Source organism: Hibiscus syriacus, unplaced genomic scaffold, assembly GCF_006381635.1.
Source record: "Hibiscus syriacus cultivar Baekdansim isolate YM2019G1 unplaced genomic scaffold, ASM638163v2 tig00110387_pilon, whole genome shotgun sequence".
Taxonomy (NCBI): Eukaryota; Viridiplantae; Streptophyta; class Magnoliopsida; order Malvales; family Malvaceae; genus Hibiscus; species Hibiscus syriacus.
Window position 1 is genome coordinate 159662 of NW_024062717.1, and position 17600 is coordinate 177261.

Genomic DNA, 17600 nt, shown 5'->3' on the forward strand with positions numbered 1-17600 from the left:
ATCACGGTTGCATGAATAAAGATGGTCCCCAGGTAGACTACTCGATCCAGGGTTCAGTTCCTCAAGATCTCAGCTTTGAAATTTGCATTCTGTATGTCGGTAATGATTGGAAATATTTCTTTAAGATTCCTGGCAGTTAGTTTCAACCATAATGTTGAGATTATAAATATGTTTTTCACATCATTTTTTGCTTACTTGATGACATTGAAAAGGGAGACTCGACTCTCACTTATATTACTGTTATTCCCGTTGTTATTGGGATCATCATTGCTAGCCAAGATGAACTGAGTTTCCATCTATTTTGGTTTTATCATGTACGTTTCATCCCCAGAAGCAAGAATTCTACGGATATTTGTCTGTACATGGATCCTATAGCTGAAGTGTTTTTACTTTCTACAATGCTCATTACAGAAGAAAACGTGATCAGTATTATATTTGCCTTTGCCCAAGATGAAAACGTGATCAGTTGGTATCTCCTATTCAATTCGACACTAGCACAATTTGTGAATTTGACCAACTTTTTGGTCATACTAACATCACACTTGAATCCCCACTGAGTTTTATTCTCAAATGGTCTTGTGACATCATACAAAAATTTTGAACACTAGGCAAAGAGCTTCAATGATTGAGAAATTTGAGCAGAAGCCACAGAAAAGGATGAATGTGTTGTCAAATGCTTTACGAACATTTGAGCAGAAACCACAGAAAAGGATGAATGTGTTGTCCAGTGTTTTACATCTGAGCAGAAACCACATGAGATGATGCATGTATTGTCAAATGTTTTACGAACCAGTTATTCTGATGCTGAACCAATGTTGTGATCATATGGTTTCCATTTTTGATCCAAGATGAAGTTTGTCTTCTTCAACTTCAAGATTATAAGTTGAGATATGATGAAGATTTCTTTCCGCAGAAGGAGAGCTGAAATTTTAACAACAAGAAGCTAGTTGAACGACAGGTTATGGTTAAGCATCTCGACATGATATGGTTCAAGTTGCCTTGTTCGAGAACCAATTAAATGTGGAGACATGAAAGGAATTGAGATAAATTCTCCTTATGATATGTTTCAAGAGTTAAATTGGAACAGACTCTACTCTCCTAATTAATCCCTACTGAGTCAGGCATATCTACATCTATACTCTTCAAAGATGATAGATTCTCTTTTTAAAGATGATAGATTCTGTTTTCAAAGATGAAAGCTTTATGGGATTTATACACAAGTCCAAGCAAATAAAGTTGGTTTTATCCAAGATAAAATGGGGCATCAGGGTCATAGTTCTGACTACGACAAGAGTTCCATAAATGAAACATTTCTTCTGAGACTTAAATGAAGTTAAGAAGACGCAAATATATAAGTTGATCAGATGATTCTACAGAAATGCAAGCTTGATAGCGTAAGTTTCTACACTGATATCCAGAAGTGATCCTGGAAGTAAATGATGAAGTGAAGGAATACCTAGTTCACCACTTTGAAGTCAAATGAAGATTGCATCAACATTCATGCATTCATAAGAATATCATTTACGCAATAGACAATGCGTTACATTGATACATCTGAGTGCATTCAAACATAAGTTTTACAGATCTTCAAAAGAATAAGAAGATTCATGATAAAAAATACCTTACATAAAGAGGGTATTCAAAACCACAAATATAAGAATCATGCAAACATCTGAAGAAGAGATGGACGCAAACCACAAAAATGAGCATTATCTTCAGATTGGGTCAAGTTACCCAATCAACATGTTATTTCAAAAAACATAATGAGAAAACGATTTCCATAGTTTCTCATTCAATCTTTTCTAAAAATGAAATTGTTGAAAAGTAAGAAAATGATTTCCTTAGTTTTTTTACTTAGTAAACTATTTCCCACATCTGTAAGTCATACAGTGCATGATGTTTCCAAAAAGCCTTCGGGAGCTTTTTGATGTTTTCAAAGCCTTAGGGTCATCTGTAAGTCCTACAGTGCATGATGTTTCCAAAAAGCCTTCGGGAGCTTTTTGATGTTTTCAAAGCCTTAGGGTCATCTGTAAGTCCTACAGTGCATGATGTTTCCAAAAAGCCTTCGGGAGCTTTTTGATGTTTTCAAAGCCTTAGGGTCATCTGTAAGTCCTACAGTGAATGATGTTTCCAAAAAGCCTTTGGGAGATTTTTGATGTTTTCAAAGCCTTAGGGTCATCTGTAAGTCCTACAGTGCATGATGTTTCCAAAAAGCCTTCAGGAGCTTTTTGATGTTTTAAAAGCCTTAGGGTCATCTGTAAGTCCTACAGTGCATGATGTTTCCAAAAAGCCTTCGGGAGCTTTTTGATGTTTTCAAAGCCTTAGGGTCATCTGTAAGTCCTACAGTGCATGATGTTTTCAAAAAGCCTTCGGGAGCTTTTTGATGTTTTCAAAGCCTTAGGGTCATCTGTAAGTCCTACAGTGCATGATGTTTCCAAAAAGCCTTCGGGAGCTTTTTGATGTTTTCAAAGCCTTAGGGTCATCTGTAAGTCCTACAGTGCATGATGTTTCCAAATAGCCTTCGGGAGATTTTTGATGTTTTCAAAGCCTTAGGGTCATCTGTAAGTCCTTCAGTGCATGATGTTTCCAAAAAGCCTTCGGGAGCTTTTTGATGTTTTCAAAGCCTTAGGGTTATCTGTAAGTCCTACAGTGCATGATGTTTCCAAAAAGCCTTCGGGAGTTTTTTGATGTTTTCAAAACCTTAGGGTCATCTGTAAGTCCTGCAGTACATAATGTTTCCAAAAAGCCTTCGCGAGCTTTTTGATGTTTTCAAAGCCTTAGGGTCATCTGTAAGCCCTTCAGTGCATGATGTTTTTAAGACCTCTGGAATGATGTTTTCAACATTTCAGTCTTACTCAAAAGAAGTCAAATGAAAAATTATTGTTTTTTTTCGTCTTTGCTCTATTCTTGTTAACACAAGAATGAGTAAAGAGGGGCAGCTGTAAACACTAATTTTTCGTTTATTATTATTAAAATTATTATTATTATTATAAATATTATTATTAATATAATAATTTATTATTATTATTATTAAATATATATATATATTACAAATTACATCAGAAGCCTAACAAAAAGGCCCAGATCCTGAAGCCCAGTTCAAGCCCAAGTGGAGACCCAATAGTAACCCTAAACTCTAGGGTTTCTTGCATCTTCATCCCAGCCGCCTCAATCTCAGCCGTTGGATCTGGCAAGATCCAACGGTCCAAAGCTCTCCAACAAGAAACCGTAGGGTTATGATACCCTAGGGACCACGCGATGCCGCCTCTGCCTCCAGTCGCCCCACGTCGACGTCTCAGCCAGCTGCCACGCCTCCACGAAGCCACCTTCAACCGAAGCCTCCAGAAGCACCTCGTTTCTGCCCCACGTTGAAACCCTATGGTGAGTCACCACCATAGTCCGGTGACTCACCTAGGGTCACCATTTGAGACCGGTTCGAGAGCTACACACCACTACAAGCAGTGAACCAAAACAGAAAACAAAGAAAGAAGAAAGAGACTTACCCTTGGAGCCTTGACCATCGCCGGAAGCACTAAACATCGCCGGAGAACAGAAAATACCGAAGGTATTTTCATAGATCTACTACGATTAGGAGTCTTTTTGGGGAAACAAAGGTCGGACTCGACTTTGGAAAAATTATGACTGTATTTTAGTGTAAATTTTTTTTTTCCGGCAACCGAAGACGGTGGCCGGCGGTAGAGTTAGCGGCGGCAGACGACTGCCGACTGGTGGCCGGCCTTCCTCCGGTTGGAGGAATCTAGAGAGAGGCGAGAGAAATTTCTCTCTCAGTTTAAGAGAGAGAAGAGGAAAGCAGAAATGAGAAAGCATGGCCCTTTGGGCCAGGCGTTTAGGGTATTTATACCCCTTCCCAAACGACGCCGTTTTGGGGAGGGGTATCTGTGTAATTTTATAATAGTAAAACCCTTTCCGCGGCCCCTTTAATTTTGTAATCTTTACAAAATAGTCACTACAAGTTATTTTTATTTATTTTAATTTGGTATTCAAATTTTAATATATTATGTTTTAGTCCTTTCCAATATAATTACATACTTTAGGGCAAATAACCGATTTAGTCCCTTATTATTTAATTAATATTTATTTTAATCATGTATAATTATATAGGTTAAATTACATTGTTAATATTTATGTTTTATAATATTTCGAATTGGATTTCTTAATTTTAATAATTGATTTTTTAATCATTGATTAATAATTATATAGGTTAAATTATTATTATTAATTATATTTCAAGTTATGTTCATTAATTTAGATAATTTATATTTTAATACTATGGGATTTTTTTCCATTTATTTGCAATATTATTTTATTATTACTTTTAATATATATGTAAATTATTAATTTCATTATTATATTTATATATATATATATATATTGGTTTAATAATAATATTTATTTTTAATATCAAAGAAAAGTGCAGTCTTAAAGCAACTAGATGTCCTATTCTGATATGTTAAAAATAAATAAATATCTTATTTATAAAAATCAGAAAACACATATTGTAAAAAAAGAATTATTATTTTTAATATTTAAAAATTAAGAAAGGGCAGTCTTAAAGTAACTGGATGTCCATTTTCTGATATTTTTAAATAAATATTTTACTTTTATCAATTATATATATTAATCTAATTTTTATTATTTTTAAATAAATATTTTATCAATATTTATTTATTTATTTTTTATATCAAAGAAAAGAACTGTCTTAAGGCACCTAAAAGTCCTTTTCTGATATTTCTAAATAAATAAATATTGTTTTAAATATATATAAATTAGTATATTTTCTTAAAAATTATAGTAAAAAATTTTGAAACAACAGAATTATAAATTAAATATATTTGAATTTTTAAATTTCTAATAATAAAGACAATTTGTAATTAATAAAGTACCAATTTTGGGCGTTGTAGGGGTGCTAATCCTTCCCTAAACGTAACCGACCACGAATCCATTTTTATTATTAAAAAGAACGAATTTTTGGTTAAACGCAGATCAGTTTATCTTTTAACTGATGTTTTCTTAAAAACTCTTTTAAAGGATGATTTTTAGGTATTCGACCTACCTGACTCAAAAGGCCGATGGCGACTCCCAAATTATTTTAAAAAATAATTTATTCACATCACTTTTCCCGCCAAATAAAAAATTCGTGCCCGGACGAAAAATGGTTACGACAGCTTGGCGACTCCGCTGGGGACCTGTCAAACTTTAAAATCAATTGTAAATTGTCTCTATCAGTTGGAAATTAAAAATTCATTTATTTAATTTTTAATTCTTTTTCTTTCAAATTTTTATACTTATTATTTTTATTATATATTTTATTTTATTCAGGTATTAATTATTTATTTTTCTGTAGAGGTTTGAACATTCTCTCACACACAACACTTGCATTGCATAACATAAAGCTCTATAATTGAGTTTGTCCCTTTTAAGTGGGAGTGAAAGCAACGTCTTCGTGAGAATTTATTCTCCGTGTCAGACCTAACAAGTAACTTTCGGGGTTCATATGCTCTATGTCTTCGTGAGAATTTATTCTCTGTGTCAGGCATAGAGAAATATGTCCCCTCGAATTGAACTCGGTCTGCTTAAGTCTGTAGTGGACTATGATTGAGGGTTGGCAGCCCAAGGGGGCATCAAGAAGGACAATTCAAGTACCTTTACTCCTAGAGCTGAAACTCTGCATATAATAAACCCTAGAAATTCACCTGATCTAAGACAATACTGAACCTCTGTTCATAGGTATACATAAAGGAGAAATAAGCTCTAGCTTTTAATTTATTTTATTTCCTTTTCTTTTTCCTTAATAAATGCATGCGAACTAGAAATCATGTGGTTAGGTTAATTTTTTCCAAACAAAGCATTGAACTAGAAAGCATGAGGTTAAGATTTATACCTTGATAGATAGATTTTTTTCCATTAGTTGGTACTAACTATTCTATTTTTTTCTTATTTTTTTCCCATGCATGTTATTTTTGCTCTAATTTGTTTATATTGTTTTTGTTTTGTTTGCATTGCATGATCATGGCATAACCAAAAGGTGTTAACTGAAAAGATTGTTCATCAAATTGGAAAGAAATCATAAATGGACAAAAAGTTTTATGATCGAACAAAATATGACGCAACCGTGGAATGGCATCCCGAGGGAACTCCGAGGATAGAGGAGAGCTATTCACCCAAAGATCGTATGCCCATTAAAGATAAAAAGGAGATACGTGAGATAAGAGTGCAGATGACCAAGATGATGGATAGAATATCTGTTTTGGACAAAGAAAAAGAGATTCCTGCACAGAAAGAGAGAGAGCTCAATGAACTTAACCCTGCAATGTCAGATACGCAAGGGACTTCGGATCTTAACCAACTTGAGAAATTACAGACAGTCATCATTCGTATTCACAAATCGTCTGGAGATACCAAAGAAATGGTGACCACTGTAAAAGCTCCCAGAGAAGAGAAGAAATCATGTAACCTGAAATCATCGAAGTTTAGTATGCTCCCGACGTTTAAAGCTCAATCCAAGACAAAATGTGGTTTTTATGTTGATGATATAGCTATATCATATAAAGAGTTGTATGAAAAGTTACTTGAAGCACGAGAAGTAGCTCCATATTACATAAAACCATTCCAACCTCCGTATCCAAATTGGTATGACATCAACGTTCATTGTGAATATCATACCGGAGCTCAAGGACATAACATTGAGAATTTTCTTGCCTTCAAACGTCGAGTCTAAAGTCTTTTGGATCAGGGAATCTTGTAGTTTATGATAAATGATCAACCTAGTTTGGTAATTGAAGATCCTGCCAGATCAACAACAAATGTATTCAAAGGTAATAACATCAGTAGGGACGTCCAGAAGGAAGAAGATTTGCTGAGATTCGAAGCCCAAATATGTCATTTGAATGATCAAAACAATAAATTGAGCACCGAAATGGAAAGCATACAAGAAGATTTCCAGAAGGTCAGTCAAGCCTTTCAAAATGCTGGAATAGGGAACACCCCAGAAGAATGGATAACAGGGGTCACCAAACTGAAGAAAAACTGTAACATACATGAAGGACGAGCCAAGAAGTTTTATCATAATTCACGAGTTACAGAAGAAAGATGCAATACGTCTGTTAGTGAATTGAAAAGATGTCAAGTCGAAAGTTAAAGGTTGAATAGTGCTATGACCAACATGAAAGCATCATATCAGATTCATCAGCTTGAGATCGATACTGAATTAAAAGCCACTATGGCCAAGAACAAAACATTGAAGAAATGTGTAGATGATTATGGAGATCTTGTACGAGAACTTCTTGAACATAAAAATTTCTCTCACAAGAAAAAATGAACAATATTGTTTACAACTTCGAGAGTTAATGCAAAAGATGAAGGAAAAAGACAATATCATGAAGGAAGCTGCTGTTCAAGCAAACAATGTGGCTCATAAGCTGGTGGACATAGCTGGCTTCGTAAGAGAATTAAAGTAGATTGAAAACTTCACACCTGAGCATGAGTGGAAGTTAGTTTGGCTTTTAAGGGAAATAGAGAAGTTAGGAGTGAAAGCTATCCCTTACATGTAAAAGTTTTGTTTGATGTACCGAAGCTTTTGTGTTCAATGAAATCTGTTCTAAGATGATCACTCTTGAGTAACACCTTTTCATACATGCATTTACATTTTGTATCTGTGCATTTTCATTTTGTATTCTTACTTTTTATATCTTTGAATTGCACATTTTGCATTTTTATTTTTGGCATTTATGCATTTTCGCATTTACATTACATTTTTATTATTATTTAAAGTATTGTTAAATACATTAATTATGAAAACATGTAAATAATTCATGGAAGGTTTTGTAACAGTAAAGCCAAGATCATTCATTCATATTACTTTACCATCATCATAATGGAGAAATCTTATGAGGGACTACAAGATCAATGGTCAGAACAATTGACAGGGTTACCTCAGGATATAAGGAAAGAAACATCAGATTCAATACCAGATGGATCAAATCAAATTATTCAGTGTATGGCATCTGATAAAGAAGAGATAATTGATAAAGAGCAACCATGCTATCAGATTGAAGAGTCGAGAAAGATAACATACTCTGGGGGCGTCCCAATGGAACCCAAAGAATAACCTTGTTCATTATTCACAATATGAGGAAAGATTCGAGATGATGGATGAAGCAATCAGAAATATGAAATGTGTTGATACTTCCCACAAAGAACTAGAAGCAAGAGAACTCAGTTTGGTTCCAGATTTGGTTATTCCTCATGATTTCAAAATGCCTGATTTTGAAAAATATGATGGCACCAGTTGTCCCTTAATCCATTTGAGAATGTTTTGCAGAAAAATGGAAGGATATTTAAGTTCTGATGATCTGTTAATTCACTCTTTCCATGATAACCTTATTAGCCCAACAGTAGTCTGGTACAATCAGTTGACCAAAGAACATATCAAGAGATGGGTTGATCTAGCTGATGCATTTTTAGGACAATATCGGTATGTTAAAGGCTTAGCTCCAACACGTATGGATCTTCGAAGAGTAAAAAAGAAAACCAATGAAAGATTTCAAGAATATGCCTTAAGATGGATAAGAGTGGCAACACAAGTTCAACCTCCCATTTTAGAAGAAGAAATATCACGTATGTTTCGTGATTCCCTTCCAGCGCCTTTCTTCAAGTTAATGCAGACAAATCCGACAAAGGAATTCGAGAATCTTGTGACAAGTGGAGATTTAATTGAGAATGTAATCAGTGAAGAAAATTCAAAAGTCACATCCAAGAACCCGACGGATCAAAAAGCGAAAGCAGATGATGTAAATGAGTGTCGTATCCAGAGTCCTCGCATTTGCAAAAGAAAAAGAGCAAGTAACTGTTCGGATCGACCAAAGAAAGTCATGCGATCAAGAAAAACTTTGGAAGTGTTCCAAACTTCCATTTCAGACTTGTATCCTTATTTGTTTAAAGGTCAATACATCACACCAAGACCAACTAAAGTGACATCAAACCCTTCTGCTCATAGCTATGATCGAAATAGTGTTTATAATTTCCACTTGGGGGTAAAGGGGCATTCTATAGGAAATTGTAGGCCACTGTTAAAAGAAATTGAGATGCTTGTTGACAAAGGGGTTTTGACACAAGAAATGATCAAGAAATGGGGGACAAATGAAGAAAAGAACCCTTATCCTATTACATACCCAACATTATAGGAATAATGAGGCATGATGCATAAACAAGTGGAAGTGTTATCTACCACTGTAGTATCTTTCTATTTTCAGCATCTTGTTTGAACTTGTTTTTTGTTCATTTCTCCGCCTTTTGTGCAATAAATAATTTGTGTTGCTTATTATGGTTATGAGCATTGAGTCAATTTTGTAATTGCAGTTCTTGAATATCAACTGGATTAAAATTCTGCATGATTAGAGTTGTAATCTTTGACAAAATATCAAGATTGAAAACCAGAAAAACAAGGACCCTTGACCTTACCCCAGAAGAAATACACCCAAACAATATCCTATTACAAATATTAGTTTGCCTTGTCCAATTGAAAGACATTACAAAGATATTATGGTTATGAGCATTGAGTCAATTTTGTAATCTTGCAGTTCTTTGAATATCAATTGGTGTATTACATTACAAAACTGACTAGAGTATTTTTCTATTGATGACATTCGATGATGAACATAATTTTTACAAATAGGTAAATCTAGTTTAAGTCAGTTGCTTGAGAATTGCATTCTAACAAAGAGATTTTCTGAATTCCACCAAAACACCTAGACTATAATAGGTTCTTCTTAACAAGCTTAAGAAATTGGATTTGAACACCCATGTTATACAATAAAGCTTGAATTGTCCCTCTAGAGCAATTGGTTAATCGCCCTGGCTTTATGGATAATATTCAGCTAGTCTATTATACTATTATATGCAATAAAATTGTCCCTCTAGAGCAGTTGGTTAATAGCCCCGACTTTATGGATAAGTTTCAATTAGCCTGATAAAGGTGATTATTATATACAATAAAGCTGAATTCAGCTAGCCAAAGTGGAAAATGTGTTAAGAGATGGACTAAAGGAGTTAAGAAACACCTGTTATAATCAACTTCACACAAGCACTCAGAAATTTCATTTTTAAACCGATATTTTTGCACTACTTTGATTAGATGAGTCTAAATGAAAGATTCTAGAGAATTGAAATGGAAGGATTCTAGAAGGTCTAGTGATTGGCAATCCTAGTTGCATCATTTTGTACGCATCCGGTTAAAATACCAAGTCCTCAAAGTGAGACATGTGACAAAATTCACAAAGAGTGAGAGATGAGTGACATCTTAAATAGATGTACCCATAGAAAATAGGAAGGCTATCCTGAAACCAAACCAAATCTTGATACTTGTCAAAGAATTATAATTCTCAAACATTACAGAGTTGTTGATTCTTTTGATATTCTTTGAATTCATGCTTATGATTGACATTACTTTTCAAAATTCTTTCATTCTTCAATAAAGAAAGGAGAAAAAAACATTTTCAAACAGGACAGTCTCAAATGAGGAAGGTCCTTGAAGCAATTATTGCTTATTCTACCTCTGTTGTAGAAAAAAGAATGAACGAGGCCAGAATAATTAAGCACTTCACATTTTTGAAGGCAAGTGGTCCAAGAAGCCAGAAAGTCTGGAAAATTGAACTTGTGACACTCTCCTATGACATGATTTGAGGTCATCAAGAAAGATTATCGTTTATCTCATGCTGAGGGCGATAAGCATCACCAGACATATTATTTTCCCCAACCATCAATTCATGTTCTCTAGAAGATTACATCATAAAGCCATGAACAAGTCACTACCTGCACTCTGGTTATACCATGTTGCTGGCTCAAGTCTTGATACATCATTGCTACTTCTTCTATGCCGATCAATTTCTTTGTCAAGATGATATTCATTATGTCCTTCAGAAGATTGTTGAATTTGAATTTGAGGACTTATGGCACAGAATAAAACATTGGAACAGAATCTACCCTTATAGGCCTTTTATATAGGGTAACATTGGTTACAGGATTCCAAAAGTTAAAGATGACCAGTTTTACTGTCAACTAAACTGTTCCATGATTCGAAAAGAGTGGGATATATTGAAACAGCAGAAGAGACAGTCACTGTAGCAATCATTGCAAGGAAATTCACCAACAAAAATCGTCTAGCTCATCCTGATGATGTTTATTTCTTCCAGTAAGGTTGTTACGTTGGATGCCACTAACAACAAGGTTGAATTCGACAAAACTACTCATCAATTGCTCCAACTGATTACCATTCAATTCTTGCACATCTGTTTTCAAAGGTATGCCAAGACAGTAAAAGGCAACTTCTGCATCATTGATCCCAGAGAAAAGAGACAGGACATTGATACCACCATAGAACATGTCTCTAGCAGCTCCTCATGTATAGTTTTTAGGGAAACCTAGAAGAATTTCCACCTCATCAGGTTCAAGTGGAGTAACATTATTCCTTCCAACCCATACCAGATTCCATTTTCAGCACTCATCAAGAACATACTTCTGGACAATCGAAGGTGGCTCATTGTCATAAGCTTCAAGAGCCTTACAGATCCTTTCTGTCAATTTGGCACTTCCTGTACATGTTTATAAACAGTTCAACTTTGTTCCTGGATCCCAGGAAGGCCATCATTTATTTGTCAATGGAAAAATATCATGTATAGTGCGTGGAGAAAACAAGATAAGAGAAAATCTGTTCTCATTGGCAGATTATGAATATAGCCCCTTTTCAGTGTAGTAGCATGAAAATGCTTCGAATCTACAAATTCTGGCTCTACATCGAATAAGTACTGTGATATTCCAGTCCAAACATTAACTGGATCAAGTGCCATGTTCTTGTAGTAGAAATAAGGAGCCCCAATAGCATCTTCTAGAAGTGTTCTTTGAGTTATCTGATCTGGTTTGGTATGAACCCCAAAACCAATAATTGGATTTGAAAGATGAATTTGCTCATAGTAGAAATAAAGAGCCCCAATAGCATCTTCTAGAAGTGTTCTTTGAGTTATCTGATCTGGTTTGGTATGAACCCCAAAATCAATCATTGGATTTAAAAGATGAATTTGCTCATAGTAGAAATAAGAAGACTCAATAGCCTCTTCTGGAAGTGTTCTTTGAGTTATCTGATCTGATTTGGTATGAACCCCAGAACCAATCATTGGAATTGAAAGATGAACTGCATGATCATCTTCATTAAGAAGCTTCTTTTTCAAGCTTCCTCTGCTTCTTCCTTTTCAAAAATCATAGCCCAAGTTTCGCCTTTGCTTGTAATTGGGATCATTGCATAATGGCTTCCTATCTTCTACCATAAGAAGTGCGTCAGTAGCCTTAGCCATTTGAGCAGCACATATAAAATTTGTCAACTCTGCAATTGATGAATCCAGACCATATCTCTCCATGGTTATTGAAGCCTCAACTTCTGAGTACCCCATTTTCGTCAAGTATAACAGTTTATTCTCCTCATCAGAATCAGAATTCAAGATTTCCTCAATATCAGAAAAACTATCAAATATCTGTTAAATCATCCTGAAAGATCGTTTTATAATCAGATGAGTTGTTATCAGAATCAACATGTTGCATGGGTGTGGATTTTTGAAGAGCCTGTACCACTGTATATGTAGTCTTGCTGTTGCATCAGATTACTGTTCACATAAATTGGTTTCTCGCCCACAGAAAAGTATATTCCAGAAATAGCCTTCACTGAAAGATAATAATCCACTGTGTCAGACTGGAACAGATTACCAAGCTATTTTTACTGCTCTGTCTGACTAGATCCCTCCAGATACAGAAAATGGTCACCTCATTCAAAAGACACATATCTCAGTCATTTCCGTCAGAATGATTGAGCACTTCTTAAGTTTGTGACAACATGAAGAGATTTCCTCAAGTTACTTGACAACTGCTGTTTAGTGACACCAGAATGAGAGTATTCAAGATAAACATATTTGAGGCATGAATAAAGCTACAAGTACCCACAACAGTACATTGTCAAAATTGAACCTCGTGGGGATCACGGTATTGAAATCAAACAAACATTGGAAGTAAGCCTTACAGTTTAGAAGGTTGGGGGCATTCTAAAGGTCCAATTCAGACAGATTCATACGGGACATCTTGAAAACCCATTTCAAACAGAAATAGAATAGTGGGGCATTTTGGGTATTCTTGGAGGCTCATTTCAACCAGAAATAGAATGTTGGGACATTTTGAAGGTTACTTTAGACAGATCCATATGGGGCATTTTGAAGTCTCAGATTAACAAGAAGCAAATACTGGGGCATGCTGAAAGCCCCTTTCAAATAGAATCATGAATATTGATGTATTTTGAATGTTTGTATTAGAAAATGTTGGGGCATATCGAAAGACCATTCATACAGAAAGATTCCTGTGGGGCATTTCAGGCCCACGCCAGTATGAATATTTGGGCATTTTGAAAGCTCACATTAACAAGAAGCAAATATTGGGGCATACTGAAAACCCTTTTTCAATCAGAATCAGGAATGTTGATGTATCCTGAATGTTCATATCAGCAAAATGTTGGGGCATGCTGAAAGCCTTTTTCAATCAGAATGAAGAATATGATGTATTTGAACGTTCGTATCAGCAATGTGGGGCATGCTGAAGGCCCACATCATCATGTGTCAAGATCATTGACTGAACAAATATTTCCAATGAGACAGAAAGATATGAAGAATGAAAATGGTTTGAAACAATGACAGTGAAGTGACTATACATAATGCTTGTTCATCAGGCAGTTGCATTAGAATATTGTTGTTGAACAAATATCTACTCATCAAGTATGGTTTCAAATACCCAATCTTCTTAACCGTGTTTCATATGACATCGTGTTCTTTGTTAAGCTACATCACGGTTGCATGAATAAAGATGGTCCCCAGGTAGACTACTCGATCCAGGGTTCAGTTGCTCAAGATCTCATCTTTGAATTTTGCATTCTGTATGTCGGTAATGATTGGAAATATTTCTTTAAGATTCCTGGCAGTTAGTTTCAACCATAATATTGAGATTATAAATATGTTTTTCACATCAGTTTTTGCTTACCTGATGACATTAAAAAGGGAGACTCGACTCTCACTTATATTACTGTTATTCTCGTTGTTATTGGGATCATCATTGCTAGCCAAGATGAATGAGTTTCCATCTATTTGTTTTATCATGTACGTTTCATCCCCAGAAGCAGAATTCTACGGATATTGTTTGTACATGGATCTATAGCTGAAAGTGTTTTACTTTCTACAATGCTCATTACAGAAGAAAACGTGATCAGTATTATATTTGCCTTTGCCCAAGATGAAAACGTGATCAGTTGGTATCTCCTATTCAATTCGACACTAGCACATTTTGTGAATTTGACCAACTTTTTGGTCATACTAACAGCACACTTGAATCCCCACTGAGTTTTATTCTCAAATGGTCTTGTGACATCATACAAAAAATTTGAACACTAGGCAAATAGCTTCAATGATGAGAAATTTGAGCAGAAGCCACAGAAAAGGATGAATGTGTGTCAAATGCTTTACGAACATTTGAGCAGAAAACACAGAAAAGGATGAAGTGTTGTCAAGTGTTTTACATCTGAGCAGAAACACATGAGATGATGCATGTATTGTCAAATGTTTTACGAACCAGTTATTCTGATGTTGAACCAATGTTGTGATCATATGGTTTCTATTTTTGATCCAAGATGAAGTTTGTCTTCTTCAACTTCAAGATTATAAGTTGAGATATGATGAAGATTTCTTTCCGAAGAAGGAGAGCTGAAATTTTAACAACAAGAAGCTAGTTGAACGACAGGTTGTGGTTAAGCATCTCGACATGATATGGTTCAAGTTGCCTTGTTCGAGAACCAATTAAATGTGGAGACATGAAAGGAATTGAGATAAATTCTCCTTATGATATGTTTCAAGAGTTAAATTGGAACAGACTCTACTCTCATAATTAATCCATGCTGAGTCAGGCATATCTACATCTACACTCTTCAAAGATGATAGATTCTCTTTTTAAAGATGATAGATTCTCTTTTCAAAGATGAAAGCTTTATGGGATTTATACACAAGTCCAAGCAAATAAATTTGGTTTTATCCAAGACAAAATGGGGCATCAGGGTCATAGTTCTGACTACGGCAAGAGTCCCATAAATGAAACATTTCTTCTGAGACTTAAATGAAGTTAAGAAGACGCAAAGATATAAGTTGATCAGATGATTCTACAGAAATGCAAGCTTGATAGCATAAGTTTCTACACTGATATCCAGAGGTGACCTTGGAAGTAAATGATGAAGTGAAGGAAGACCTAGTTCACCACTTTGAAGTCAAATGAAGATTGCATCAATATTCATGCATTCATAAGAATATCATTTACACAATAGACAATGCGTTACATTGATACATCTGAGTGCATTCAAACATAAGTTTTACAGATCTTTGAAAGAATAAGAAGATTCATGATAAAAAATACCTTACACAAAGAAGGTATTCAAAACCACAAATACAGGAATCATGCAAACATCTGAAGAAGCGATGGACGCAATCCACAAAAATGAGCATTATCTTCAAATTAGGTCATGTTACCCAATCAACATGTTATTTCAAAAAACATAATGAGAAAACGATTTCCATAGTTTCTCATTCAATCTTTTCTAAAAATGAAATTGTTGAAAAGTAAGAAAACGATTTCCTTAGTTTTTTTACTTAGTAAACTATTTCCCACATCTGTAAGTCCTACAGTGCATGATGTTTCCAAAAAGCCTTCGGGAGCTTTTTGATGTTTTCAAAGCCTTAGGGTCATCTGTAAGTCCTACAGTGCATGATGTTTCCAAAAAGCCTTTGGGAGCTTTTTGATGTTTTCAAAGCCTTAGGGTCATCTGTAAGTCCTACAGTGCATGATGTTTCCAAAAAGCCTTCGGGAGCTTTTTGATGTTTTCAAAGCCTTAGGGTCATCTGTAAGTCCTACAGTGCATGATGTTTCCAAAAAGCCTTCGGGAGCTTTTTGTTTTCAAAGCCTTAGGGTCATGTAAGTTCTACAGTGCATGATGTTTCCAAAAAGCCTTCGGGAGCTTTTTGATGTTTTCAAAGCCGTAGGGTCATCTGTAAGTCCTACAGTGCATGATGTTTCCAAAAAGCCTTCGGGAGATTTTGATGTTTTCAAAGCCTTAGGGTCATCTGTAAGTCCTTCAGTGCATGATGTTTCCAAAAAAGCCTCGGGAGCTTTTGATGTTTTCAAAGCCTTAGGGTCATCTGTAAGTCCTACAGTGCATGATGTTTCCAAAAAGCCTTCGGGAGCTTTTGATGTTTTCAAAGCCTTAGGGTCATCTGTAAGTCCTGCAGTACATGATGTTTCCAAAAAGCCTCGGGAGCTTTTTGATGTTTTCAAAGCCTTAGGGTCATCTGTAAGCCCTTCAGTGCATGATGTTTTTAAGACTCTGGAATGATGTTTTCAACATTTCAGTCTACTCAAAAGAAGTCAAATGAAAAATTATTTTTTTTTTCGTCTTTGCTCTATTTGTTAACACATCATGAGCAAAGAGGGGCAGCTGTAAACACTAATTTTCGTTATTATTATTAAAATATTATTATTTTTATAAATATTATTAATATAATATTATTATATTATTATATTAATATATATATATATATATTACAAATTACATCAGAAGCCCAACAAAAAGGCCTAGATCCTGAAGCCCAGTTCAAGCCAAGTGGAGACCAACAGTAACCCTAAACTCTAGGTTTTGCATCTTCATCCCAGCCGCCTCAATCTCAGCCGTTAGATCTGGCAAGATCCAACGGTCCAAAGCTCTCCAATAATAAACCCTAGGGTTATGATACCCTAGGGACCACGCGATGCCGACTCTGCCTCCAATCGCCCCACGTCGACGTCTCAGCCAGCTGCCATGCCTCCACGAAGCCACTTTCAACCAAAGCCTCCAGAACCACCTCGTTTCTGCCCCATGTTGAAACCCTATGGTGAGTCACCACCATAGTCCGGTGACTCACCTAGGGCACCATTGAGACCGGTCTAGAGCTACACCGTCGATGGCTATAAAAGCCATCGACCACCTACAAAAAAAAGAACAACAACGACGGCAACACAAAGAGAGAGAACCACTACAAGCAGTGAACCAAAACAGAAAACAAAGAAAGAAGAAGAGACTACCCTTGGAGCCTGACCATCGCCGGAAGCACTAAACATCGCAGGAGAACAGAAAATACCGAAGGTATTTTCATAGATCTACTCCGATTAGGAGTCTTTTTGGGGAAACAAAGGTCGGACTCGACTTTGGGGAAATTAGGACTGCATTTTAGTGTAAAATTTTTTTTTTCAGGCAACAGAAGACGGTGGCCTACGGTAGAGTTAGCGGCGGCAGACGACTGTCGACTAGTGGTCGGCTTTCCTCCGGTTTGAGGAATCTAGAGAGAGGCGAGAGAGAAATTTCTCTCTCAGTTTAAGAGACAGAAGAGAAAAACAGAAATGAGGAAGCTTGGCCCTTCGGGCCAGGCATTTAAGGTATTTATAATCCTTCCCAAACTACGTCATTTTGGGGAGGGGTATCTGTG